This window comes from Colias croceus, chromosome 13 (genome assembly GCF_905220415.1).
Source record: "Colias croceus chromosome 13, ilColCroc2.1".
NCBI lineage: Eukaryota > Metazoa > Arthropoda > Insecta > Lepidoptera > Pieridae > Colias > Colias croceus.
Window position 1 is genome coordinate 8,397,619 of NC_059549.1, and position 27,073 is coordinate 8,424,691.

Consider the following 27,073-nt stretch of genomic DNA (forward strand, 5'->3'; position numbering starts at 1 on the left):
TCAGCAACCAATCATGTATTCAACTAATAAAGCCATAATGAATACATTACATAAAACTATACGAGTGTTATTTACGAAGTGTATAAAAACGATTTCGCTCATAACGAGTCTATCTATCAATATGAACGATAGCGGAAACGCCACAAATCAGCCCCAAATCCACCAAATTGCTTTCATATTTCCAAATAAATAGTGCCCTTTTGTTAAAGGTTTTATATATTCTTAATTATTCGGATCGAGGAAAAATATATTGTTATTGTTTTCAATTTATCGGCCATATTTGGAGACTACATTCTTATTTGATATCCTAATAATTGAAATATCAAACAGTAACTTAATTCTGAGCGTCGTATCGATGATTAGTGAGTATAGAGAGATAGAGCACTATCATTTATTTAAAACAAAACATAATTTAGAAATCAAAAACAAATACTTAACATTAATATTTAAAAAAGCTTTTTAGTAAGGAAAGCATTAGGTATATTATAACAAGTTCATTAAATTTATTAAGAGTGTTCTTGTTTCTCCATTATTCAAACGAACATATTGTCATTGAAGTAAAATCTTTCTTATGAAATATAAGCGGGCAATATCATGATATTTTTACATGTTAAATTATTTTACACACACGTAAGTTTCTCCTATAAAATTGAATTTTTTTGTGCTTTAACTTCACAAGAACGTGTAATTGCATCCAAGAAAAACTAATACAACTATTGCAAACTATTGTCTATACTATTTACTTTTAGAACAGACATAAAATTAAAGATATCCATAAAAACGTTAATTTTGATTCTGGAAATTGAAATGCAAACTATGTTAGTCCGTTGATTGGGTAGGCGGCGTTGGGCGGGCGCAGAGAGCGGTATATAAGCTCGCCGCTGGGCGGGCGGCGGCACAACACTTGTTGCCTCCAGCGAGCCCTGCCGTCGTAGAAGCCGTCGCAACTTAACTCGTCAGGTAAGTTTCAGTTTAAACTCGTGAAAAGTTCACTTAATAAGTGTCTAATTTGATTGTTAGAGTGCAGAGTTTTGTAAATATTTTTGGTGCTACGAATATTAATCGAAAATATATTTTCCGGTGTATAACTAAATTATAAACTTTATATTACAATTTAAAGTGCTTTATCTCAATATTTATATTAGTGTAATATTAAATTTATTTTTTCTTCATTAAAAGTGCAGTAAACTTAAAAAAAAACGTTAAACATTTAAACTTTTCCACTTGCATTCAAAATAATTGCAATAGACAAATTAAAGCTCAATAAATAATAATTATAACTACAGATAAAAGTATATATTACCAGGTTATTAATTAGTAATTGCCTATCGACTTTGGCTAGATATAATTCGTTACATATATCAATACCTCATAACTTTTGCTAATAACTATTGCTCTGGGGATCTTTACGAGCAAAGTTCAAGTTAGGTAAAGTTATCATTTGCTGAAGCAATGAAAAACTTATAGAATATTAATTCCACTTGAATAAAACTTTAATGATGTTCTTCCTTCGATGGCTTCTGTTTTTAACCGACTTCAAAAAACAGGAGGAGGTTATCAATTCGGCCGGTATGTTTTTTTTATTTTTTTTATGTATGTACACCGATTACTCCGAGGTTTCTGAACCGATTTACGTGATTCTTTTTTTGTTCGATGCGGGATGGTGTCGAATTGGTCCCATAAAAATTTTATTCGGATAGACCCAGTAGTTTTTATTTTATGAGCATTTTTGTCTGTAGGTATTTGTGAATTTTGCAAGTGCAAGGTTGAAGTCGGTTGTTTTTAACGCAGTTATTACTTGTAATATTACCCTTTTTTAGATAAAACGCAAAACGAGAAGCATAAGACACATAAACTTTTTGTGGCAAGCTTGAAAGCTTGAAAGCAAATATCTGAGTGACTTCTAGAAAAATAATCCTATCAAAAAGTGGCTTATAAGTAATTGATCATTTACAAAATCATACAAATATGGATCCAAAAATACTGCTCGGTGTCCATAGCTTATTCAATTTGCAATTTAAATTACCCTAAAATGTCGCGGAATCTGCAAGTTTTATAAAAATATGTAAATACAATTTTGCTAAGCAACTTTCGTAAGAAACATTATCATATCATCTGCAAATGAAATGTAAATTAGATTACGCTAATCGAGGCCCGTGTTGATTTTTAATTAAACGCACATCGTTTATTTATAAAAACGGTTCTGTAATGTGAAATCGTACTTACACTAACGAGATTGATTTGTTACAGTCTTTATGTTACACGTGTTTTATAAAAAAATAAAATATGTCTGAAATGACATGGACGTTATTAGTGTCTTAACCTTTCTCATTCGTAGGATTAAATGAGTAGATGTATAGAGCCATACTTCTAAATAACATCTATAAATAAATTATATTTTCAATTACTTAAATATATAAAAAGATGGAATAATATTTCATTAATTTATTTCCTAATACACCGAATGAAAAATTGTGAATAATTGTTTTGAAATGTTTAAGTACAAACATATTTTGACGAACTATAGTATCAAATTAGTACAAAAAAAAATTAAGTATTGTACCTACTATTGATATATAGCCTAAATTCCTATATTTGTGATTAAAATTGTAATATCTCTTTTTGTACAATGTATTAATCCAATGAAACAATTTTAGCTTATATTCGATAAAGAAGAATAAGTAAAATAATACTTTAGTTATTACAAACGACATGTCATTTAATAAAAAAAATTGAATATTCACAAAGGTAACAGAAAAATAGTAATCTGACAAGGGCCTGAAGCCAGACATTGAGTAGTTGTTGATAAATCCCTTATTATTTTTATTACTTAACTTCTAGCTAAGATATATCATTATCATTCATCACAGGGCCCGTATTAGGAACTTTTCATTTGTAATTGGTAAAACTACAGAGTTTCTGAGAGTTAAGTTCTATTAAGAGCTTTGCTTTGGATAAAAGTCAAAAGTTTTTGGATTGGTGTACCGATGCGTAATCTGAAAACCAGTTTACAAACCTTGGTTTATTCATAGTTTATATATGATAATCATTTTTATTGAATGATTTCAATGATATATAGGTACAATATCTGTATACCTAAATAAATTATTTAAAGTAAATATCCTAATGCGATGTAAAGCGATAAACTACGCTTAACTAAATTTTATTTCTGTAAAACATCTCTGTCAATATAAAAAGTAACTCTTGTACTATCATTAGTTATTTTCATTGCTGAATTGCACGATTTTGTTCGGAGCAGGAGATCTCTTAAATGTTCAAGTGTAAGTGAACACGTAAGAACTTTAAAGACATACATCAGTCTTGATGCACTTAGAGACGCTACTCGCTAGTGTATTTTACCCTTTACTGGACACAAGGAGAATAGCCTCTTTAAATCTTCTGTAAGCTACATTTAATACGTTTTGGTACATTTCTGAAATGAATTGTTTTGGTAAATTTGAATTTATAATAAACATTGTGTCTAAAACTTTTAGTTTGCGAACAGGTTTTTTTACTAGTATTAAGCTATTTGAAAAATCATAAATATACAAGATCATTTTTTTACTATTTAGTATTATTATTTATTAAACGCCTAAGCTTTCATTTTTTAAGAATTAGACATTTATTTAATCTTTCTCTTCACTCTGCTTCATTTTTTACACATTATAATATGTTATGGTGTTTTTAATGATTATAACCTCATTAACGTAACAAAAATGTCGTAAATGTAAAACAAAAGCTGCGCATTCATGTCTTGTCATTAGGTATGCTGCTACAAAGGCAACTTCGCAAACACAATATTCATACATAAAACTTTGACTGAAGTTTCAAAGCTTAATAAAAACTTTCTAAAATCATATGTTTGTAAAATATGTAAAAGATATAATATATTACATAAATAGGATATACATTTTAAATTTATAAAATGTAATTTCATATATTACTAGCTTCCCCGGCCAACGATGTTCTGACCTAAACCTTCCTTGCGCCTGAAAAACACGAAAAAATTAACCGAATTGATCGAATCGTTCTCAAGCAACGCGTTTGGCGAATCATTTTTATTATAACTCAGATCTAGTGAAATTAAATTTAACATTGTTCTAGACAATCCATAATAATATGATCAATCAATGAACACTTATAAGATATCACTCGAACTCGCGGCTTAGATTGATTGGTTTGAGATAATCTTATGAGCTGATTTCTTCGATATACGTTAAGAACCGGCTTTTCTCAGCTTTGCATTCAACGCGATCATTTTCAGACTTTTGTAGGCGTAATACTTTGTAAGTTAATATTAGCGGAGTACTTTTGGAGATAAAAATAAAAATATTTACTTACGTATCTTGATAAAATAGATTCCAGAGGTTCTTTGAAATGTGTAGGTACATTTTGTATTTTTCTTGTAGTAAAAATATTACATTATACTTAATAATTATATTAATGTAAAAGATTTTTTTTTAAAGTAAAATTGAACGTTTTATATTTTTTACGTACCGTTCGTAAACACTTATATTGAATTGAAGATATGAATTTCAATGCAAGGTAATATGTTCAAAATAAATCAAAAAAGCTATCACCGGTCCCAAAATAGCTTTCCCTTTTCCATTTGTTATTTTTATCTAGTATCTACAAAAGCAAGAATATTCTATTCAGTTCTTATTCATAAATTGAAAAAATCTTTTTAAAAGTTAGAAAAATGTTCATACATTAAGTTCACAGTAACTTCAAATCTACTTTAAAAATTTAAGGTCATACAGCATAGTATAAGAGTTAGAAACAAGTTAACAATGCGGATTATCCCTTAAAGTTTTCTCTTCAGTTAAATATAAAGTCCAAATTCGTAATGCACACATTCACTTAGCTTTTTATAAAGCCAATATTTTATGAGTCATATCGCGACGAGACTCGATGCCATTTTCAATTTCCACACATAATGTATCTGTATGAATGGAATTCGATTCAATTCGAAACAGTTTAAAGTTAAATTCCGTTCATTTTTATTGAAATTCAGATATGATTATTACACTTCGTGGTCTGTGTCATTTTTTAACGAATGGATGAAGTTATATTATGCAAAATGAAAATTATTATACCTACGGTGATAATTTGAAATAATTTATGAGTAAATAGTATGCAGGGAAAACGTCATAAAATAAGAAATATTTTTTTGTAGGAAATTTTAATTTTATTTCCTCTTTCGAAAACTAAGTTTTGATCCTTTAAAGTTAAAATATATTGATACAAATAATATGTTATTTCTTTTTTTAATAAATATGCATAAGCGATATGTGCTTTTATATACAATTCATGAAACCTGAATACACTATCTGCCTAAATTAATGCCATAGTAGTGCCTAATGAAGCATATACTAGATAGCTCGTTGTTATCTAAGTAATGAGCGCTTTATATCAAACAATATTTACCCTTGGAACTATTTTGCCATGAAAAAAGTAGAAGAATCACACCAGTATCGATGTTTTGTCTTTTTTATTCATAATTACATGATACGATTCGGCTCTTCTCTATATTCGGCGCAAAATTGTTTTCAGAATAAAACCGACGTGTGGCACTCGGGGACTGCCGCGGTAAAGCTATTGCATGCTATGCCTTCAAGCCACACCTCCGCCCGTCGGAGTGGGGAGCGTGAGGTTTTTTCGTTACGGAATTTCTCGATTCGGTCCCCGCGCTCAAGGCCCGCGATAGAAGCTATGCAATAGCTTAACAAATACATATTTTCGATTAACATAGCAGCCCATTATGCTTCCATTTCAGGGACCCAAACATTTACTATACCTACCTACAAAACAATAAAAATATAGTTAAAAAATATTCAAAATCAGACCACATCTCTAACATCTATCAAAACAAAATGAAAATAATCAACATTGTGACACTTCTTTGCCCTTGTTACTACTTCATGTCAAGTTAGACGTAGGCTTACTGTACCCAACTTCTGTCGCAGAGACACGCTGTAGAGCGGAAAAAAAATAAGACGATGCCATGAGTTCTTTAAATAACTTGGTTATATAATTTACGTTACAAGCAGATTTATTGTAAAATTATAAATCTCATACATAGTCATTTGAATATGTTATGTGATCGTTTAAGACATATAAGAAAGGTTCTCAACGTATAGAGATACCTAGATACATAAAAATACTGCTATAAATTTTTTTCGTAGTTATGAGTTAATCTAATAGAATTGAACGTCATCTACAACCCCTAAACATTCTCCGTTGCTAAGGTCAATTGATAACATGTAATTATGAGCTTTTTACATTAAATAACAATAGTTAGCGAAATTTACTGTCGCGTGAATTTGATAATGTAATTGGACAGCTGGCCGGCGCGATGCATGAAATTGACGATCTGGGTGCGACATATGGGCTGCCTAACAGAAATTTTAGCGGAAGCTTTCAATTATTCTAGAATTTCCTTCCTATGCGTTATTTACCGCACCGCAAAATACCGCAAATAATGAAAACTTTTTAGAAAAAAGGCAATAAAGCAATCAATTGTATAGATTCTGTATATATACGTACATGTCATCCCTATCTGTACTTTTCTTTTTTGAACCACTCTGCATACTTTACAGATTTTAACCATGTTTTATAACCATAAAACCTATATAAAAATAATTGCGCATTAAAAATCGATGTGTGATCACAATTTTGTGTGAAAATGTCGTAGCCCACTGTGCTTTCATATTTTAGTGTATGTTCAATTGTTCAAAGCACGAATGTTATTAATTTTACGAAATAGATTCATAATATCTCTCGGAAGCAAAATTAATATGTAGTTCCTATTATTAATATTACAAGAAGGTTACAAGAATAACCTCTAAAGACTAGAATATGTGGTATTAAACTCATGTATTCTGCAGTGGCAAAGTCAGAAAGTGAAAATCCCACAGGAATTTGTGACACTTTGCATAAACCCTCCGGAATAGAAATCACATTCACACAATTTCAAATATTCTTATCCCTCAAGTCAGGTGTAAGTCTTTTTCAATTGTAGTGAAATATTTACATCCCGCGGAGAAATATTGTAATTCCACGTCTAAGGAAACTTCTTGATTAGATTTTAAAGTAGAGAACTGTGAAACAGGTATTACAACTCGGAAGGTACATCCGTCAAGAGGAAAAACTGTATAATATTTGTTGTGGAAGTTATATTTCCATGACGTTTCGGACATAAATCTGACGGCGTATTTCTAAGGCAAACTTTACAAAGTACCTCAGAAAATAAATGGTTATTTGTTAAGAAAGAGTTTGTTTTTTAAATTGTTTACAGTGTCTTTCATGCTAATAGGTTCTTGCATTAATGCTGGGATTTATAAGCCAAGTCTTACAGTTTTTATGAGCCAGGTTGGGTCTGTCTATGAGTCTTTTATATTTTTTTAATCCGCTTTTCATAATTTGGCGCATAATATTAAATATTTCCGTCACATATAAGCAAATGAAATGATATAACTGCAAACTCGAAGAATATGAAGGAAATAATTTTGCCGTACCGCTTTATTGTGCACAAGTTTTAATCTCCAATTCTCCCGTGGGTTATGCACTAAAATCTGTTATATGCGACAAAATTTGAGATTTAAAAAATGAAATCCCTCGTATAGTTTAAGCTCCGCTCTATTAGAGCTCAATATATCGCGGGCAAACAATTCGAATAAGAGCTCATTCAATTTTATTACTAGCCATGTAGTAACAATCTAAACCGTTCTTAAACTTTATTACATAAAAATACTGGAATTAATTATTTGATACTCAAGTATCTATTTTAAGAATCTTTGAGATATTCTTACAAAAAAGGAAATTATTTCAAATTCAGACAGTACCTTCGTTTCGATGTCGTTAAAGATATATAATGTCTGAAACAGATGTTAAAACTCAGAAACAGGATTTGTTCCAATGTAGAAAATAAACCTGGGAGGCCCTTGGGATATCAGAATTTAAAATGTTTGGGGCGAATTATTTATAAAGAAAAGTCAAGACATTAATTTTAGGCTAACTTTCTTTATTGTTGACTATTTATTATCTTGTTGGAACTGTAAGTATCTTTTAAACGATTTTGTTTTATTTTCGTGAAGAGTTGTATTTATAAATTCTATATATATCCTACATTCCTAACAAATACCAAGAATCTAATATTACATATAAATTGAGTGAATGACGATATTGGACCCTTTACAGGTTCAAGTTACCAGTTTACGATAATTATTAGGCAGGCGTTAAAAGCCGTGTACAAATATTTTTTGGTGACAAATTAAGCTTCAAAGAATTAACAGTAATTAGTTTTTACATTTAGGCTATTCATTTGATATATTTTTGTGCGTTAAAACTCTAATTATAAATAAGAAAATCGCTCCGTGAAACTGTTTAGCCATTGATAGATTTACTCGTATTAATTTAACTTCTCTGTCTTATTACGTACGAAAATACGCATGGTTTTTCATCCCGGGGAGGCATGCGATTCCTTAGGGAGCACTAACTATAGACAAACACGGAATCCTTGTTATGCCTTTGTGTCGTAAACAAAAGGTGTCTTGTATTTAAGAGGCCCAAATACACGAAACCTATGACAATATTCCCGAATAATATTTGTTCTTGTTATTCCATCATCGGGATTAACCTCTCTTTTTTTCTGCAATGTGATAGGAATATTTGTATTATCGTTCTCTATACATTTATGTATAGATTTCAAAACTTATAGGACGATGATTAATATTCGAATTAAGCCAACAACAACGGTGATTAGTATTCTGATTTTGTATGAAAATTGAAATTCAACTACGTAGAATAATTAATGGCTGCGTTTGCTTTCTGATTTTTAAAAAGGATTATTGCTATATGATTTCAAAATCTTGATAATTTCTATGGAATGCGTAATTAGAATTCATATCAATTAAAATATCTAAAATTTTTAAAGTAAAATTTTACTGCTATACAACCGTGTCGTTGGCCTATCATCTGAAGTAGATCATATATATTCATAATATGTATGTGATAAAATAAAATTCAGCGGGTGCTCCTGAAAATTATATACAAAAGCTCTATTTGCTCACTAATTATGATACCTACATCGAAAATACAATGCTTGTTAGAAAATAAACAAAGTTTCCTGTTAACATCTAATACGCATAACTTCTATAGCGAAATTATCATGATTTAAATAATTTCAATGAGTCCTAAAGTTTGATAGAGCCTCGGAGGGTGCCTTAAAATGTTCGTGATTACGCCCCGGGGTGTGACTGTCGCGAAAATTATTTCTAATAATACAGACTTATTGCGATATGTTGCTATAGAAGTCAATTCGGAAGTTTAATTGATCAAACACTGCTGTTTCGATTGTTTTCATTAATACTACGATGTCGTAGTTATTAAGTATCGAATATCGATTATGATGTAGTTATCGTTGTTTTAATCTATATGAATGAATAGTGTAGTACCTAATTGGGACGAATGCATTAATTTTAATATTATATATCTGAAATTTTTTTGTTAGTCTAGCATCCCAAGTTAGATCTGTCGCTTATACGCGGTGGTTTGAATGACGTCATTCAGTTCATTGCAAGCGCGTATTTATTTCTGTAATATGATTTGGAGCTTCAAGTTTATAAGCTTCAGATTGTCATTCTTACGAAATGTTATGTTAAGTACAGTAAGCGGATTTTCGTATACATTTAGCATTTTCGACACTCTTCGGTAATAACCGTTTGCGTCTCGGTAATCTCTTTACGTGGAACAAGCGTGGAACAATGTTTCGCATACTTTATGAAATTTTAACATAATCGCGAAGGTGATTTTTTATTAACACATTATAGATCAAAAATTTTGAACTGCGCTTTAATATTCTTAGCACTAAATAGAGCAATATAAAGCGCACATACTTATATAGGTACCTATAGTTTATATGTGTAAATAAAAATGTAGGCAGTATTTAATTGTTTATATGGAGATAAATATGATTAAAAGACTAGTTTCACAAATATAAAAATAACAAGGTTCAGTGTTACTGAGAAAACGCAATTTTAATTATCTCGGTGGCGTCAGAGGTGAGTGGTTATTAAAAAATAACACGCCTTCTGTAGTATATGACAATTTAAGAAAGAAATACATCTTTGAGATTAATAACTTTTATCTTATATATTATACAAAACATCAATATATATGACTCATCAGTGCGTTTACTGTTGGTATATTTAAATTTCAAGCGACATGTACATATTATCGTATAATATTAAGGACTTAGACAATTAGGTAAACAAAATTACAAGGGTATTTCAGTCGGGGACCCAAAAAAGCATCACCCAGAGAGTTAACCGTTTGTCGGCGAGCAGAAAATTATTCCTTAAATGTTTATCAGGCCAATTAACTTCACCCCGGAGATGTACCGCGATGTTCACAGAATAACTGTTGCTTTGGAATTGAAAAATGGCTTGCGATGAGATACACAGTTTAAATTGGCCAGTACCTAGTTATAAACAATTATTATTTTTTGCAAAAGTATTGCACATTTAATTTGTTAGTGTGCAGCAAGTTATGTTAATGAAGAATAATACAATGAACGGTATAACAATGTTTTGTAGGAAATTTTTGTACTCTCCATACTTAATTCCTTATTTAAATATGGGTAGTGGGTACCTACGTTTCATTCGAAATAAAATACACGAAAAATCTTTAACAGTGAAATTATTCTTAAAGTTTATCTATACTAATATTATAAAGAGGAAAGGTTTGGCGTTATGTATGTATGTATGTATGGTTTTTCACGCATAAACTACCGGACCGATTTTGATGAAATTTAGCACAGACATTCTTTAGACCCTGAGAAAGAACGGTTACCTTTTATTGCGAAATATGTACCACGGGCGAAGCCGGGGCGACCGCTAGTTGTAAATAATAAGAGATGTACTTGTGCAGAATAACGAAAAATCAAGCTTATAAATTACGGAGCCTTGAAAGCCAATCCGCGCTAAAATTCATGGAATGATAAGGCACCCTTCGCAAACAAACCGATTTAATTTATAAGAGAAGTTTGTCAATGATAATAGGATTTTATACACTAAATGTTTACTTCTACTGCTTTGCTATTGTTGATTTATAATTAATTGATAATACGTACAAAGGTAGAATATTTAATGCTTTCATTGTGAAGTTATGTGCGGTAATGTTTTGTGAGTACGAGTACAAATGGCACCGTGGGAACATAGAACCTAGGTTTAACATAGTTGCAAAGTAATTTTATGTAACTTTGTTGTAGATGACTTGTATCAAAACCACAATATATTATTATATTTCATGCAAAGCTAGTAACAATGACACTATTGACGATATTTGTTTGTCTTTATATAATTAATTATTTGTATTTAAATTTCATATAATACGAAGTTATTACACATCTGAAATGTTATAGAGTCCATAATACAAGGTAAATTATGGCATATATACCTTTGACACGTAATAAAATTTTATTTATGCATTCATCTGAAAAAGTAAATTCTTTCACTTTACATTGAAGACGCAGATACCTCATGCATCATTTTACCATAAATACTGATAACAACTGTTCTTTAAATATTTTAATTCATTAAATACATAATTCAGCAAGCGATTACTCACACCGAGAAGAATACACTATCAATTTTTGTAGAGCTTTACATATAGCTGAAATACTTATTTTATTATCCGACCATTTTGGCGCCACGAGTCTTGATTTTATTAAACTCGTAAAATTGTGACGTGGCTAACAAATTCTTGTTAAATCTCAATTTATATGAATCTGACTAAACCAACCGCGCGTTAAAAGGAGTGATGTGTGTTTGCACATCGGAGTGCGGTGTCGTGTTATCCATTACCAAATTTGCTGAAATAAATACTGCTAAATGGTGAAACATGACGTTGTTTCACTTTCACCACTTTGACTTTTATCGTTCATTACGTTAAATATTTTACGTCCCTTTTTTATGTGGTCAAAAAGTCTTAGTTTATTATTCTGCTTTTCATAATATATCCCATTATCTTGTTGCATTTCCTGTCCTGTCAGGTTGCCTGGTAGAGATTGCTGTTCAGCAATAAGGCCGCCTTTTGTGAAAAGCATGATTTTCATAACACTGCTTCTTTTTACATAGGTATACTATTGTTTCTTTTTTTAATTTTAGACAATACAGATTTATAAATAAATAAACATACTCATTTCTTACGGATACTTCATGATATTCTCCCATAACTTATTGTTGAAATATTTAATTAAAGATTGAAATCAATGATTGTTTTAGTTCTGTTTACAGAGTTGAAAACAAAGTTTTCTTTAGATTCGAAGTAAGCGTTGCCTTTACGCTAGCGTCAAAGTGTTTCCTTTCTTTTAATTCCTAATTTATGTTTTATAAATGCATCTGTTACGGCATAAGTTTTTAAGGAGCACATTCAATATCAAATTGATATGAAGAAATTTCTTCAGAAATTGTATTTTTTACAAACTTAAATTTTCAACAAATAAAGCATAGTTTTAGAAGAGATCACTTCAGCCATTTCAGACGGTCAGTTGTTAAATGATATCTCATTCCAATACAGAAAATTAATCAGAAAATACAATCTAAGCTCGGAGTACCATAAAATGTTCGTATTATGCAGGAAATTGAAATTCGGATTAGTTTTTTGTTGATATGACATTTACTCGTGACTTAGGCCATAAAGGGGTTAGATTTATTACTTAATGTGCGCAAGAAATTCGTGTTATGAGATGTCTTGTCAAATAAAATTGCTAATGGTGTTGAATCTTTTGGTAAGAAGAACGTTATAAAAACTAATTTTCCTATATTCATATATGTAGCTAACTAATAAAAATCAATTACCTACATTGTGCGTGTAATTCTTTTGCACATAAAAATATATTTTATGGACAAAAATAACATACAAGATACACAATGATTTTATGTAATAGAATCACAAAATAAAAATATTAACACTATTACAACTTTAACGTGATCAGTACATGTGTTTCAACGAACTAGAGACAGGCTAGGAATGGCAAAATGTTTATCAGATAATAATACGTAATGTTCTTTGTGTTATTCATTTATAAATTTTCACCTGAAAGGTTTTTTTTTAAAGTCCGCTTATGTCCCTGAAAATTAAGTTCACTACAATTGCTGCTCAATATTTCAAACTTCCTACTTTTCGAGACCTTTATAAAAAAATTCATATCACGATGACCTATAAAATTATGTCATAAACGTTTCTCGGCAGCTGTGAAACTATAAAACATCCTTAATAATTTTTGCCAACTCAAAAATTTTCTTTATTGATTAAACTCAAACAGGCATAGACAAAAGATTTTCGTTTCACTAGTTCACAGATTGTATTGGAAAAGAAATCACCGTTGGGGTATTACGAATAAATTAAAATTTATACGAATTTTTTCATTTGTCTGTTCATTGGAGTCGAATTGGAAATTTTAATATTCTCAACACGAAATTTTCTTAATAGGTATCCATAAAGTATGGCCTCTTTTTTATTTGATTTTTCTTCACTACGTTGTAAAAGGCCTTAGTGAACTAAACTGGTTGACCCAGCTTCGACCTAATAACATGTTTATTTACAAAATAAAATCTATAGGTGTGACGCATTCAGTTTGTAAACAACGAAACTAGATATGGATTTTTAAATTTTTTCAATGAACCCGGTTGCTATGAATGACGTCACGCTGTTAAATGAAATTTTAATATATAAAAAATATTTTTTTTTGCTGTCACAATTCATTTGCAAAAATAAGCACACTTCACAGCATCATAGAAATTTAAATTTCAGCGAGGTGTATACAGCTTAAACGAATTGCTCTCGTGAGATTTCCTTTGCGTTATTTGAGTCACAATTTTGTACGCGATTTTTTTTTTCGCAATTTTCATAGAACTTTATTATTTATTTTTAATATTTTTGCGATTTACTTTTTGATTGCTTTCAGGTAATCTTTAAAGTGTGAATATGTTTGGTAATGATCCCAGTAGGATTTTGCTTAATATAATTTCCCCTGAATTCGTAATTTCGCAGTTTAAATACTATCTACAGTTGATTGAACACAAAATTAAATAATAATTTATATCATCTAACACTTCGTGTAAAACATATCTGAAATACAAGCTATAACTCTCAAGACAATACTACCGTACTTGTATAAGAAAATTAAAAAAAAAATATCATCTATTATCGTGTATCTTAGAGCTCTGAAAGCAAAAGAAAATGCACTTCCTGAGGTCGCTCCAGAGGTGGTTTTACGACGTGCAAACCTGGGAGCGGTGTTGACATTGTTACTTATAAAATATCTTACAAATAAATTGCTCTAGCCGTCCTCACAAATGTTCTTACAAGGTATATCCATTATACAAGAGATAACTGCTTAGAAATCGTGTGCCATGTACAGTTTTTAATAACTATAGCTATAACAATACATTTTTTTTTTGATATGAAGTGATCGTCACAAATAGAGTCGAACGTTGAATGGATTTTCAAAGCCAGACCAAATACTATTTCAGTTTAGCAGATTAAACTCGTATTGTTCTTTTTACTGAACCGTTATCAAAAGAACAGTGATTTGGTATTTACTAAAACATATTTCTGTATGTGAAAATTGTTAATATGTATGTTCGTATTTTTTTATTGGATAGTAACATTTTTAAAAATTATATTAACTAAATAAATTTGCGGATTGATATAGCCATAGCTTTGCCTATTTGGAAGCAGTCAGCAGGAATAGCAAATGCAATTTTAAAAGCCACTCCAAAAGCAATTAGACTCTCATAAATAAATTTCACCATTAATTAGATACTTCCTTGTGCTAATTGCATACTAATTTAGCTAATAGATTCAATGCAATGTCGGCGCCTGCATTTTACGACATTCGCATCATTTTGTGGGCTGTTAAGATATCTACCTACATATTAAGAAAAAATATTCTGAACTTGATCTTGTGATATGATGCTATTATTTTAGAGACGACTTCATTTGTTATTTCCAATTCAATAAAGAATATTCTTCCATTCCAGGAAAATATAATATTGTGTTTTGCTGCTTAAATGTCAAATCATACAATTACCAAGTGATGCGATGATTTATTTAAAACATTAACCTTATTTTCAATGGCACTCGATTGTGCAATGGAGCAAAGAGGGGTCCTACATTTATAGAACAAAGGGGTTCGAGTTATCTATACACATGGCTTTATATTGTTAATATTACTATGAAATCTTTTAACTTCATGCGTCCCTTAGTCTGTACATTCATTATGAATAAAATAAACGACATTTATTTCGAGCTGTTTTTTTAAATTCAGAGACCTTATGAACAGCTTTCTGACTGCTGTTTCGCCCGCGTAGTTTCTCTAGCCACCTGAAAAAAAAAATTAATTAATTAATTGTACTAAAAAAATAAATCATAAAATCGCTCCGTTTCGACTAGACATACAAAAAAACAAGCACTTTCGCATTCATAATATCAGAGGTAATAAGGATAGCCTTTCCTTTTATAAAAGTGGTCATTACTTTAACTACAGTAGAGTTTTTAAAAATATCTCAAGTTTAAATTGTCAGTTTTCCTTTTAAGTATCAAGCATGTCAAAGATTTTTGAAACAAAATAAGTCACACCCACTGTCACCTTATTTCAACACGGTATCGTCATAAAAGCGCTATCAAGCCTTGTGAGTAAGCTTTATGAGTTCTATGTATTTAATTAAAGTTTTAACTTACACCTATATCAGTTAATGAGCGTGTTAATAATACTTACTCATTTATATAAGAAAGTTTGTTACTTCATTATTAAGGTTGTTAAATTTTAAATTTTAAATGTTAAATTTAAAAGATATAAAACTTTACATATTATAATATATGATGTTTTTCTATACGAATATACAATGTAATTAGTAATTAGACCATTAACAAAATACTCATATATGTATTTTAAAAGAAATACACAAAAATATGAACAAGAAAATAATATTATTTCCTTCATTCCTTAAATGTTTTTAATGTTTTTAATCTGTACGAATGAAAGAAACCAGCAAATTAAATAATACCACGAAGTGAAATAACTCTATATTATTCATTGGGGTGTGTTCAAGCTTACGGTGAACTTTTACCACAAACAAGGAAAATATGAAAACATAGTACGTTATACCTTTTGTTATTAGCTGTTTGTTTATATTCTTATTAAAAGACAGTAAATAGTGAAATATACCTATATGAAGTATAATATAGCTACTGAATAATGCGTGCAATTCGCTGTTCTTAAGTGTGTTGGCATATAACATTGTCGAATACATTGATTATTTTATATTAATCTTTATTGGGCGGGATAAAAAAACTTCAAACTATAATTTTGAGATACGCTTAAACATGTTGTATTTTCGAACTTGAATATGGTTCAGCAAGTAAAGAACTGACCGCCTCCTTGGTACAGTGGTTGACGCGTGAGCGTAAAACCGAGGGGTCCTGAATTCGATTCCCGGTGGAGACGAAAAAAAAAATGTCTCGGTCTGACAGGACACAGATCACTTAATTGTCTCTAAAGAAAATCGATCAGTAAAACAGATGTATAATGCATCTGCCCCTTACCCTACTTGGGGACATGGAACATACTATGTACGTGTATACTACAGTAATTCAGTCGCGAACTTGAGAAGTGAAGTTAAGTCAATGCTATGTAAACACATTTCCTTCTATTCTCACTGTTTTTGCGTAGGTAGTTACATTTTTTTTATTCATTTATTATTATTTTTTGTTTAATAATTTACAAGCGCTTTATTAAGTAATAAGTAGCTTTCATGGCCCAAAGTCATTTAACTTTAAACGGTGTCTATAAATTAGAATTAACTGGACAAATTTTCACTCCTCATAATCTTTGAGTAATGTAGGTAATTATTTCAAATGATCTGGTTATTCCGAAAGGACACTTCTGTGTTTAATCTAAATTAATGTAAGGATTTACCGCTCCTCTATTAAACGATAGGTTTAATATAGCTTATATATTTTAATTACTCAGAACGTTTCTTAAATTCCCCTACTGTTTTATTTATTTCTCAGTCATATTGTAGAAATACGAAGATTTGTTGGTTCCTTAGGGTTTAAATAATATTGGATGTCGGTTGAATGCGTAAATAATTTCATTAGCCACGATGCGATGGTTCGTTGTTTAGTAAACATCTTCTTTGAATACTTATAAACTTTCACGTTCAGATTTTGCCTTTTCAATATAATTATAAAGCGATGAATATTCTTTCTTGCTGTCCAAACTCCAAGCTCGAAAATCTGCTTTTAAATCCTCTTTATTCACAAACTCTTTTCACAAATCTTTCTCTTATCACGTGTCACGCAAGGTCCATTACGACACGTCGTGATAAGGACATGTCGCCTTATTGCCGTCTCTCGGTGAAGCGTGACGGGACAACAATACATATATTAGTCTGTTTGGGTGCGAAGGGACATGAAAGGGTCAATTATCGGGATTCTATGGGTTTTCTGATATCAATTGTTACTCGTCTATCAAACACGTACTAAACAAAAAGTTGTAGTAAAACTATCCTTGTGATATATAGGCTAATAACTTAATGTGTGTGTATGTGTTCACCTACTAATTTAGAAGGCAATATGATGCCCAGAAGTCAAGCTACGATACAAAATTGGGTCTTTAAATAGAAAACAGTAGTACCTAATTTCTTAACTTTTCTTGCCTCGTGGATATACCTAGCTCTTAACATTGCAAACTGAATTTCAACCTTTAAATTTTTACATTCAATTTCTGACTTTAAATGCTCTTTTCTGCGTTAGATGTAAAGATTATTTTATTTACATCTATAATATGTACAACCAAGTACTCTATAAACGTAAAAAAATAAACCTTTCCAAGATTGGAAACTCAATTAGGATCAAAACAATCGTCAAAAGATAATAAATCAAGCGAAGCAATAAGTTTATCTCGATCCGTCAAAGTCGAGGTTTTGCTACACTATTGCGTTCATCAAATAATGTTGTTTAGTCAACGTCCGCGGAATCAAATCTCGCAGTTTGCCCAATATCGGGGTAATAAAAAATACATGATCAAATTACGACGGGGAGAAAACAAAAATAACTTTATAGAAAATAAAACGCTTCATAAGATTTGTTGGCTATAAACGGTTAGAGGTTAAAAGTAATGGCCGTAATTCTATTCAAAAATATATAGTAATATTCCATTTTAGAGATTAATGTCGAGAAAGTGATTAGCAAGGGTACAATATTTAACACAGGCTGATATGTAAATCGTAAATATATAGTTAAAAGATGCATCTATAGTCGAGCCAATTTAATAGGCAACATTTGACGTCTATCAATTTTATCTTCATAGGGTGGTAACCTGCTTAAAAACATCGATTAAAGTAAATTAATCGATACGGACCTGAAACATTTGTCAATCGAACTTGAAACACGTGTCAACAATTTATGATAATTTTTATTCCCAAGTAATCAATGCATTCGATTCTGGATGTCAGATTTCGATTTTTTGAGTAACGTCTCTGGTATTTAAAAATAAAAAAGGTTTATTGACACAAAATTGTAGCGACGTCAGTTCTTTGAATCAGAAATTGTTTATTATGTTTAGAATGGTTTATCAGTAAAATCAAATCCTAAAATTACTTGTATCGGTCATTATTATTATAAATATGTAATCATAATTGAAAAAAGTTAAGCAAATGTGCAGTTCTAACAAAACGAAATATTATGTTATTCTATGTCGTCGTTACTAGGTTACGTTGTTGAATTTTGTTGAACTGTCAAATGTTGCCTATTAAAATGGCTCTACTATAAATATGAAATTATTTATGATGGTAATGACACAAAATTATGCATCGAACATTTCGTAGTGACCTAGAATGCTCGTTTCAGTGCGACATTGTCTAGCAATAATATAGTAAAGCTTAAAGTTTATTTGAAACAAGATATTGCAAATGTTTCCAAAGGATGCCGAACATACTTCTCGTAGTTTGTGACCGAGATGCAAACGTGTGAAACTTAACCATGCATATTTAAGTTTTGACCAAATACTTGAGCGGTATTTCTTTGTGCCTATGGCTAGCATATATTTAATATTATTTCACAAAATCCTAAAGGGGTTGGTTTTAATATAATATGCACTAACAAATTCCTATTTTATATTATTATTTGATTAATATTTAGTTTTATAACTGTGAACTCTTAAATGACGATTTCAGCAAAAAATATTATGATTTCTGACTAAACGAGTTTTTAAGCTCTATATTTAGTTTTTAAACCTTGTAATAGTAAAAATGGAAGACATTTGGGTTACAAATCATAATATATATATATAAGACAATAAATATAAGTCCATATTGGCAGAGGGCAAATCTCACAGTAATGTCTTGTGGCGAAATAAACGTCCGTTATTAACCATAGATATTTTCTTGGTATTTTATTATCAGCCAAGGAATGTTGTACATTCACGACGATAAATTTGGCTGTAACTTCCTTTATATTATTGTGTTGGATATCATATTTTATGATTTTTAAAAACTCTTTGAGGTATAAATACGTATCCCACCAAAAACATAAATGTAAAAATTGGAGCCGAGTTCAATCGTTGACTTAATTTGCCAAAAAAAGAAATGAGATCTAAATGTGTGCCAAGTTCTGCAGACAGTCCAGAAATTTATTTACAAAGATGTATTAAGTTCTTAGGTTGACTGAAAACTCAATTGTTTTATTTTCCCTTAGAGAACAATGTTTATTCCAAAATATAACTTTTTTAATTTGAATAATATAATTATTTTCACAAAGCAAACAACTAATAACCTATTGAACCCCACAATTTGATGAGGCTAGTTTTACATACTGTTTATATTTTGTGAGGTTCTAAAAACTAGCCTCATCAAATTGTGGGGTTCAATAGGTCATTAGTTGTTTGCTTTGTGAAAATAATTATATTATTCAAATTAAAAAAGTTATATTTTGGAATAAACATTGTTCTCTAAGGGAAAATAAAACAATTGAGTTTTCAGTCAACCTAAGAACTTAATACATCTTGTAAATAAATTTCTGGACTGTCTGCAGAACTTGGCACACATTTAGATCTCATTTCTTTTTTTGGCAAATTAAGTCAACGATTGAACTCGGCTCCAATTTTTACATTTATGTTTTTGGTGGGATATCATTACTTTTTGTACAGAAAATTACTCTGCAAATTTGATTTACTTTATAAATATAATACTTTTTATATACGATTTTTTTTCTTGCGGTTTCTCTGTATGGTTTGTTTAGTATTATTTTCTATATTTTCTTGTATGTTATGAATGTCAGCGCACATTGCCCCGTCATTATCTGCAATTTTTTAAACTCGTTTTCTGCTTAAAAGATTACATGATTTTCTAAACATCCAGCGTGAATTTGTACACACACTATTACCAAGATGCAAAGATCGTTGTGGAAGAATCGTCGCCTTACTCCATGACGTTACGGTATTGCCATGACGCGATCTTGAAATTTTACTCTAAACGCGCCTAAAGATGTTTCACTCATATTAATATTACGCAAATTAAATCATTTCGACCTTCGACGAAGCCTTCTTCCATTACACCATTTATGGTACCTAATTATTTTTGCATGCTTGTATTGGCTGAATATGTTTGTGCTTTATTAATATAACTGTATCACCATTGAATACCATGTTTAAAGCAAAATAAAGATTTTATTTATTTACTAGCTGTGCCCGCGACTTCGTCCGCGTGGAATAGTGACTACATAGTAGTTACTACTTATCTTAATTATTGAGTAAACACAGACTACCATAAATAATTAAAAGAACTGTAAGTAAAATTTATTACTAAACTGAGCTAAACAATACAAAAAAAAATGCCTTATTAATTTTCTACGTAAAATTTCTTTTAAATTATGTCATATTATTTTTAGGCACCAGGGGGGAGGGGAGCAAATTTATTTTCCTTACTTCCTTGTATGGATGTTTTTAACTATGTATCGTGCAGCAACTGATCAGCTTAATCGATACTCAGTTTTTATCAAATCCAGCACAAAATCCAAATCAGATCTTTCCTGAATCCTGTCTCACGCCTGTAGTAAGTAAACCGTTTAGACCGTGCAATAAAAATTAAATTAAAGAAAAAAACAGCGCTACGAAGAAAAGTGCATAGAAAAAGGAATAAATAATTTCACAAACTTCCCGAAGATTTTTAAAAATAAATACCATTTTAAATATTTATTAAAAAAAAACAAAGTCGTCGCGTCGGGCTGCCATGCCAACATCATCATAATATACCTCATTATCAAAATATATGGTACTTAATTTTAAAGATCGTCGGGAAGTTTGTAAAATAATTATTTATTCCTTTCGGTTTCTTATTTTCATGTAATATTTTCAAGTGAGCGAGACCTACCTCTACCTCCATATTACATTCCTACATCATATTGATATCTATAAGTTTGTTGCTCCTTGACATCTTTTAAGTTGGGCCGTAACCGTGCACAAATTGTAATGGACCACAGTGGCAAAAGAAGTGGTATACTTAGGAAAAAATATTGCCAAGGGCCAGGCCTATGTAGCTTTGAGTAGAGTTCAAAATTTCCAGGGTGTGGCTATCCTCTCGCTCCCGTATCCCCTCTTCTTTCACAGACTTTCAACACTTCCCTTTCCATCCCTAGTAAATGGCAGAACCGATTTTGATGTAAACCATATCTAATTGTACCTATATGTACACGTCATATCCTGTAGTTTGATGCTCCATTTGGTTTATTTATCCCCACTGTCACCCCTAAAAAGCCCTAAATGTAATAAACGGATGAACCGATTTCGATAAAATATGACTAATTGTAATTCACACGTTGCCCTTTCATATTTTGATATGCCGCTTGAGTATAGGTATTATTCGACCACATTCGATTATTATGTTCATTCCCACTTTTACCGCTGTAATCTAATAAATGGATAAACCGAATTGGATAAAAATATAACTAAGTGTACTTCACCCGTTGTGCACTTTTATTTGATAGGTCACTTGGGTATATTTGACAACATTCGTTTTTTTTCATTCCCACTTTTACCCATATATAGGTATAATAAATGGATGAACCGATTTTGATAAAATATTTCTAATTATACTTTACACGTCATGCCCTTTCATTTGATATATCACTTGAGTATATTTGACAAATTCTTTTTTTTATTACCACTTTTATACCTATATCAAATAAATGGGTGAACCGATTTGTTACTGATAGGTCGTTCACTTTCATTTAATATATAACTTAGGTAAGTACTTATATTTGACAACTTTCGTTTTTTTCATTCCCACATTTACCCCTATATACCTAGGTATAATAAATGGATGAACCGATTTTGATACACTTTATCTAAGAACCAGCGTCGGAAAATATGCTGCCTAACTAAAAAAACCGCATCTAATTCGGATTACCTGTTAGCGAGCTACGGTGGCACAAACAGACACACACACACAGACACACAAACACTTATCACCCATCTCTTTGCGTCGGGGGTTAAAAATATAATATGACATAATTTAAAGGACATTTTATGTATAAAATTTACCTAGAAGTAAGCATAATTCTAATTTGACCAAACCCCCCCCCCCTACCCTTGGGCACTTTCGATATGATCACTTGGACATTTACAGGAATAATAATTGTAACAGATAACTTACGTTTTATCGTACAGTGTATAGAATGCCTTAGCAAATGTTCGCCGTGAATACTTAAATGGTCATAACTTTTTTATTTACGAACCGATTGACATGAAATAAACACTAAATGTTAAATGAAGATTACCACAATATATTAGTGAAAACCGCATCTTAATCGGATAAGCCGTTTCTGAGATTAGCGTGCACGAACATACAGACAAACAGACAAACAGACAAACCGACAAACAGACAAACAGACAAAAAAATTTTTAACTACAGTTTTGGGTTTGGGATCGATTTAATAATAGCACCTGCTAATTTTTTTTTATATATTTTGATTGTACAGACACGACTTTTCTAGAATTTTATTATAATATGTATTGATGATGATTGATTGATTTACACTGAAATTAAAACTAATACTCATAAATAAAGAATAAATAAATGTGAATATGTAAAATTATATATTATTTTTAACTCTATGGGCAATATTTTTATTACAATTTTCTTTTATTTTACGTTTAATAACAGTTTTGAATAAAGAAATCATGCAATCGAAGTAATCCGCCCTAGCGATACTAGCGCGAGTGAGTGTGATGTCAGAGGCGCTTCGAATCTACAGATGTTTCGTCCTAAAATATGTAAACTTCAATAATCTATATCTCAGTCATTTATTGATGGATATCAAAAATTTTTTCGGCCACTGATTAGTTTTGATCTATTTTTTAAGACTAGTAAGGTGAATATACTATTTTCTATTTTTTTAAACTTTTCCATTTTTCCATACAAACAAAATTAATGTCATTGAACAAAAAATTAAATACAAATAAATTCAGTATTTTCTGATTTTTTCCTTTGTACACTCACTATTACCTAGCTGATTACAAAATTTGAACTTTCTAGGTCATCTGGAAGTGGGTTAGGTTTTGTATATGTCTATAAGTCAGTCAGTCTTAAAAATTGCGATTTTTGGATATTAATATCTACGCAACTGTTTAATCTGTATTTATGAAATTTAAGGTTCTTGTTTATCTTGAGGTCCTCTTGATATGTACCAAATTTGGTTTATTTAACTCAAATAGTTTTCGAGTTATAAGGGGGTGAAAAGTGGCTCGAAATGGTTCGTGTAAATATACACACGGCTGCTGCTCGCCAGTTCTCTTCGCTTGAACTCGGCTTGACACGCTGCCGCGTGTCTAGATACTTGTGTAGCGTGATTCAAATATGCACATTGGTTTATACTTTATACCTATTTATAAAGGCAAAATTAATTTTTTCATGTTTAAAACTTTATTTAATTTGATAAATAAATACCTGCAGATGAATCTGTAAATAAAAACTATGCCTAATATATCCCTGTTCATTTTATGTCCTATAACTGAACTTGCCTTTCCAGTAGGTATATAAAATGGTGTTTAGAAATTACAAATTGTTCGAAACAAACATGTGTTGTTTAAATCAATTATTCAAATCCGTGTCCCTTTTAATGACGGCGTGAACACATGTACAACAAGTTACAAGCCTAAAGATAAGGGTTATCATCCCTCGATCCCAAAGGGATTATGAAGTTGTCTTAACTTTTATAAGGAATTAAAGTTTTAGGCCTTGTCCTGGCCCTATTGCGTATTCATATCCTATGACACCTTGAATTGTAAATAGAAATACCTATATAGAGGCAAAGCCTGTTAAATTAGATATTCATTGAAAATTTATTAATGAGTATCACTCAAACACTGTAAGTACTGAAGTTTTTAATTCACGAAATTATGAAATCCTACTAATATTATATATGCGAAAGTTTGTATGGATGTATGGATGTTTGTTACTCTTTCACGCAAAAACTACTGAACCGATTACAATGAAATTTAGTACACATAAAGAGGGTAACTTGGATTAACACATAGGATAGTTTTTATCCCGGAAATCCCACGGGAACGGGAACTATGCGGGTTTTCCTTTGCAAACGCGGGCGAAGCCGCAGGCGGAAATCTAGTTTGATTATAATTTTATAGCAATTCAATTAAATTTCCATAACAAATTAACTATCAATGTAACTTGAATATAGATGTGTAAAAATTTGTGAAATAATGCAAACAGTCCAATTCTTTTACATAAAACAGATAACGAATCCTTCCAATACAATTTATGACAAAAGGTTTATCTCTGCGGCTTCGTTGGCTTCACAGCGGAATTTCCTATATGTATGGCTAAAAAGATTAAATATCTTGTTGCATACAAAGCTTGAAGAATCGTATTTATGATTGTGTGGTATTTGTCACGTCACGCGATTTGAAAAGCTTCTGCCAGATTATACTTTTTGTACGATTTTAAACATTGTCACAAACATGACGATGTTTAACAGTTCCTCATGGAGTGTGTTCGGAATGATGGTAAAAGAAAAGATTTGCTGACGAAATTTAAAATAAACACAATGAATGTTGGTGTATATTATAGCATTCTAGCAGCACCATACTCTGATGCTAGAATGCTATTCAACTTTAAATTTTAAAGAATAATATAGATTGTTAATACATCTTTGTACAAGGTACGATGGGATTGACAAAAAAAACTTTTTGAGAGTTATTATCCTAATCCTTTACCGAGATAGACAGAAATAAATGAAATGCTTTCATACATCTAGGTATAAATAAATTAAATTAAATTCAATAAAAGTCCGTATAACTACTTTTTTTAATAATATTGCACTAAAATATAAAAGTATACTGAAAAATTTAATACTGAAACGAATCATATTTTAAAATACCTTTATTATGTCGTAGAATTGCGAATTCCGCAAAACGTTCTCACTTTCTGCGATGTAGCTTTTGTTTTTAAGAAATTAAACTTCAGAAATACACTTTCTGTAGAAATTACTTCCCTTTGGAGTATTGTTATTAATATTTATTTAACAACATGCACAAATGAATTTTTTATTATCATTGTTTTTCCTGCCCTTTTAAAACCTCGGTAAAAACTTAAGAATTTCAGACTTAGGTACTTTATTATTTACTAGATTTCCGTTCGCGTTTTCAAAGAAAAACCCGCATAGTTCCCGTTTCTGTGGGATTTCCGGGATAAATGCCTATGTATTATGCTGGGTCTTCAGCTCTCTACATACCAAATTTCATTGTAATCGGTTCAGTAGTAGGTATTTAGCCTGAAAGAGTAACATACATCCATCCATCCTCACATATTTCAGATTTATAATATTTATATGGATGAATTAGGAGTAGGATTAATTATTCCTAACATCTTCAAGAAAACAAAAGAACCCACAAAATGGTTATAACTATTCAGGTAGTCAATTACTACTACTTACGTATAAATAAAACAAGTCTTAAATTTTCTTGTGATAAATTAGAAATAAATTATTTCCAAACTCCAAAGAGCATAATATTATGTACGGCTAAAAGGCACAAATCTAACTTTACCTTATAACAACAATTTTCTTGTATAAATATACGTTATTTTTTCACGATAAAGGGAAGGACATTAAAGTCGTTAGAAAATATTTACACATCGTTTATACAATATACATAATATTAACTAGCAACTATATACGGTTGTATTCTTTGGTAAATAACACTTTTGGTGGAACAATTTTGACGATCATAACTCATAGATTTCAGAATTATAAAATTCTTATGTTAACATCTATTATTAATAATATGCGAACTAACCTTTTTAACGGTACATAACGGTTACATAAAAGTTGTAATTAGACCTTTTCCCCTTCTACAAAATTTGGTAGCTCTACGGAAACACGAAATCAAAAAACGTATTACAAAATGAAAAATGTTAGTCAAAAACGTGTAAGGCACAATAGCGACGTTAAAAGTCCGATAGCGTAGTTGTCTTCTTTTCAAATCACAACAGACAAAGCTATCTTAAGAGAATGTCCATACAATGTTCTTTCATCTTAAACGATATCTGGAACACATCTAAAGGTTGAAGAAACGTGTCAGGTGCACGTTTGTAAACGCCTTAATGGGTAAAGAATAAAGTCTATTAAAAGTGCTAGATTTTTTGTTGTTTCGTCTTTCCTGTTTTTAGTTAAATATGGAATTAATTAACTTCTAAAATCAGAATATTTAATTGTCTGTATTAAAGAATTAATGATATGCAAAAGAACATAAAAAATAGATATACTTATATTTCGGTAACATTCACTTTTAAAAAATGACATTAAACTTTAACTTACACAATTCAATGTTCAAGTAACATTGAAGTGAGTAAGTTCTTGGAATATTTACCCGATGACCTATTCCGAATCTACATAATGTACGGCAATACTGTTACATAACATTCAATGCTAGAAAACAGGAAAATTATAAGAATTTTCCATATCTAAGGAATTAAAAATTTTCACCACTTTT

At 30.6% G+C, this 27,073-nt stretch overlaps 1 protein-coding gene across 4 annotated transcripts in view; it reads left to right on the forward strand.

Annotated features, from left to right (window-relative positions):
* The first annotated feature begins 901 nt into the window (after positions 1 to 901).
* The window catches only part of LOC123696991 (diuretic hormone class 2), a 36,770-nt gene continuing 10,598 nt past the window's right edge, over positions 902 to 27,073 (forward strand). For 2 of the 4 annotated variants that reach the window (XM_045643397.1, XM_045643400.1), the window contains exon 1: positions 902 to 960. The gene's annotated coding sequence lies outside the window, so the exon portion shown is untranslated. Of the gene's footprint in view, positions 961 to 12,770; positions 12,791 to 14,359; positions 14,420 to 27,073 lie in introns of those variants that run through there. The other 2 variants (XM_045643398.1, XM_045643399.1) reach the window with 2 other exon arrangements.